The following is a 4,675-nucleotide window of genomic DNA, read 5'->3' on the forward strand; positions in this document are numbered from 1 at the left end:
AAGATTAGATCTCAATTACAGGGAAAAAATTATTAAAAATTCAAACATATAACACACTTCTGAATAACCAACAAATCATAGAAGAAACCAAAAAAGAAATCAAAATATGCATAGAAATGAATGACAATGAAAACACAACAACCCAAAACCTATGGGACACTGTAAAAGCAGTGCTAAGGGGAAGGTTCATAGCATAACAGGCTTACCTCAAGAAACAAGAAAAAGGTCAAATAAATAACCTAACTCTACACCTAAAGCAACTAGAGAAGGAAGAAATGAAGAACCCCAGGGTTAGTAGAAGGAAAGAAATCTTAAAAATTAGGGCAGAAATAAATGCAAAAGAAACTAAAGAGACCATAGCAAAAATCAACAAAGCTAAAAGCTGGTTTTTTGAAAAAATAAAATTGACAAACCATTAGCAAGACTCATTAAGAAACAAAGGGAGAAGAACGAAATTAACAAAATTAGAAATGAATATGGAGAGATCACAACAGACAACACTGAAATACAAAGGATCATAAGAGACTACTACCAGCAGCTCTATGCCAATAAAATGGACAACTTGGAAGAAATGGACAAATTCTTAGGAAAGTATAACTTTCCAGAACTGAACCAGAAAGAAATAGAAGATCTTAACAGACCCATCACAAGCAAGGAAATCAAAAATGTAATCAGAAATCTTCCAGCAAACAAAAGCCCAGGACCAGATGGCTTCACAGCTGAATTCTACCAAAAATTTAGAGAAGAGCTAACACCTATCTTACTCAAACTCTTCCAGAAAATTGCAGAAGGTAAACTTCCAAACTCATTCTATGAGGCCACCATCACCCTAATTCTAAAACCAGACAAAGATGCCACAAAAAAAGAAAACTACAGGCCCATATCACTGATGAACATAGATGCAAAAATCCTTAACAAAATTCTAGCAAACAGAATCCAACAACATATTAAAAAAATCATACACCATGACCAAGTGGGCTTTATCCCAGGAATGCAAGGATTCTTTAATATCTGCAAATCAATCAATGTAATACACCACATTAACAAATTGAAAGATAAAAACCATATGATTATCTCAACAGATGCAGAGAAAGCCTTTGACAAAATTCAACACCCATTTATGATTAAAACTCTCCAGAAAGCAGGAATAGAAGGAACATACCTCAACATAATAAAAGCTATATATGACAAACCCACAGCAAGCATTACCCTCGATGGTGAAAAATTGAAAGCATTTCCCCTAAAATCAGGAACAAGACAAGGGTGCCCACTCTCACCACTAATATTCAACATAGTTTTGGAAGTTTTGGCCACAGCAATCAGAGCAGAAAAAGAAGTAAAAGGAATCCAGATAGGAAAAGAAGAAGTGAAACTCTTGCTGTTTGCAGATGACATGATCCTCTACATAGAAAACCCTAAAGACTCTACCAGAAGATTACTAGAGCTAATCAGCAAATATAGTAAAGTTGCAGGATATAAAATTAACACACAGAAATCCTTTGCATTCCTATACACTAACAATGAGAAAACAGAGAAATTAAGGAAACAATACCATTCACCATTGCAACAAAAAGAATAATATACTTAGGAGTATATCTACCTAAAGAAACAAAAGACCTATACATAGAAAACTATAAAACACTGATGAAAGAAATCAAAGAGGACACAAACAGATGGAGAAACATACTGTGTTCATGGATTGGAAGAATCAATATTGTCAAAATGGCTATTCTACCCAAAGCAATCTATAGATTCAATGCAATCCCTATCAAGCTACCAACGGTATTTTTCACAGAACTAGAACAAAAAATTTCACAATATGTATGGAAATACAAAAAACCTCAAATAACCAAAGTAATCTTGAGAAAGAAGAATGGAACTGGAGGAATCAACCTGCCTGACTTCAGACTATACTACAAAGCCACAGTCATCAAGACAGTATGGTACTGGCACAAAGACAGAAATATAGACCAATGGAACAGAATAGAAAGCCCAGAGATAAATCCATGAACCTATGGACACCTTATCTTGGACAAAGGAGGCAAGGATATACAATGGAAAAAAGACAACCTCTTTAACAAGTGGTGCTGGGAAAACTGGTCAACCACTTGTAAAAGAATGAAACTAGAACACTATTTCTAACACCATACACAAAAATAAACTCAAAATGGATTAAAGATCTAAATGTAAGACCAGAAACTATAAAACTCCTAGAGGAGAACATAGGCAAAACACTCTCCGACATAAATCACAGCAGGATCCTCTATGACCCACCTCCCAGAATATTGGAAATAAAAGCAAAAATACACAAATGGGACCTAATGAAACTTAAAAGCTTTTGCACAACAAAGGAAACTATAAGCAAGGTGAAAAGACAGCCCTCAGAATGGGAGAAAATAATAGCAAACGAAGCAACAGACAAAGGATTAATCTCAAAAATATACAAGCAACTCCTGCAGCTCAATTCTAGAAAAATAAATGACCCAATCAAAAAATGGGCCAAAGAACTAAACAGACATTTCTCCAAAGAAGACATACAGATGGCTAACAAACACATGAAAAGATGCTCAACATCACTCATTATCAGAGAAATGCAAAGCAAAACCACAATGAGGTACCATTACACGCCAGTCAGGATGGCTGCTATCCAAAGTCTACAAGCAATAAATGCTGGAAAGGGTGTGGAGAAAAGGGAACCCTCTTACACTGTTGGTGGGAATGCAAACTAGTACAGCTGCTATGGAGAACAGTGTGGAGATTTCTTAAAAAACTGGAAATAGAACTGCCATATGACAAAGCAATCCCACTTCTGGGCATATACACTGAGGAAACCAGATCTGAAAGAGACACATGCACCCCAATGTTCATCGCAGCACTGTTTATAATAGCCAGGACATGGAAGCAACCTAGATGCCCATCAGCAGACGAATGGATAAGGAAGCTGTGGTACATATACACCATGGAATATTACTCAGCCATTAAAAAGAATTCATTTGAATCAGTTCTAATGAGATGGATGAAACTGGAGCCCATTATACAGAGTGAAGTAAGCCAGAAAGATTAAAGAACATTACAGTATACTAACACATATATATGGAATTTAGAAAGATGGTAGTGATAACCCTATATGCACAACAGAAAAAGAGACACAAATGTACAGAACAGACTTTTGGACTCTGTGGGAGAAGGCGAGGGTGGGATGTTTCGAGAGAACAGCATTGAAACATGTATATTATCTAGGGTGAAACAGATCACTAGCCCAGGTTGGGTGCATGAGACAAGTTCTCGGGCCTGGTGCACTGGGAAGACCCAGAGGGATTGGGTAGAGAGCGAGGTGGGAGGGGGGATCGGAATGGGGAGTACATGTAACTCCATGGCTGATTCATGTCAATATATGACAAAAACCACTACAATATTGTAAAGTAATTAGCCTCCAACTAATAAAAATAAATGGAAAAAAAAGGAGAAGTTCAAAGAAGAACTAAGATTTTAATAGTTGGGGTCAGTAAACCTTCAGTGTCTGCAGTGGTGCCTTCAAATGTTTAAATGTTATAAATAAAGGACTATTTTTCATCTCATATATAACAGGATGCTGTGGGAAATTTGCCAAGAGAAAAGTTTCAAAAACATTTAAAGCCACATGACCCATTCAAATCATAATAGCATCTGTTGACCACTCAGTGTGTTAAAGATGTTGTATTCGGTGTTTTACTTTAGTTATTTCACAATCCTTTTAATTGCTCCGTTAAGTATAAACTGAAGCACAGAGCATTATCTGCTAAAGATCACATGGCTAATAAGTGAGAAACCCGAGATTAGATATTTGAATCCGTGTGACTGGTCTGGTGCCCCCGAACTTGACCACTATCTTCTGCTGTCTCCCAGAGAAGCCCTAAACTCAAGGAAATCAAGATAATAATTGACTTTAATTAATTGCATTTATGATAGCATTTATTGAGTACTTCCTATATATCAAGCTGAACACCTCACCACGTCAAAAGCAGCTCACAGTCCCCTTAAAACTGAGCAGAAAGAAATCAGACTAGGAGAATCTGGTACAAAACAAAAACAGAAAAACCCTGAAAAAGCAATGAGAGGGGATTAGCTGCACTAAATTATAAAGCCTTAAGAACTTATAATACCAGCACACACATACACAGAAAAGAATAGAAGGCCCGTAGTCCCAAGTACATAGAGAATCTGGTACAGGCATTTCAGACCAAGCATAAAGCTCTAATTTCTTTCCGCCAAAATTTCATCCTTGGATACACTGGATACCTTGGATACCATTTTGAGCCTCCACCCTGCCCTAGGTTTAACTCATTCTCTTAAGCACTCATTCATCCACAGGTGAGACATGCTCACTTGTTCAAAAAGGGAATATAGCTACTGGGTTGGCCAAAAAGTTCATCTGGGTTTCTCCATGCCATCCTACAGAAAAACTCAAACGAGCTTTTTGATCAACTCAGTACAATGTGGCTGAAACTTGAAAACAGGCTGAGTGAAAGAAACTAGACACAGCATGTCACATATTGTGTGATTCTATTCATTGGAAATATCAAGACTACAGAAATTCATGTAGGTAGAAAGATTAGTGGTTGCCAGGAGCTGGAAGGAGTAGGAAATGGGGAGTAACTGCTTAATGTGTATGGTGTTTTGCTGGAGAAATGATTTG

Source organism: Muntiacus reevesi, chromosome 11, assembly GCF_963930625.1.
Source record: "Muntiacus reevesi chromosome 11, mMunRee1.1, whole genome shotgun sequence".
Classification (NCBI taxonomy): Eukaryota; Metazoa; Chordata; class Mammalia; order Artiodactyla; family Cervidae; genus Muntiacus; species Muntiacus reevesi.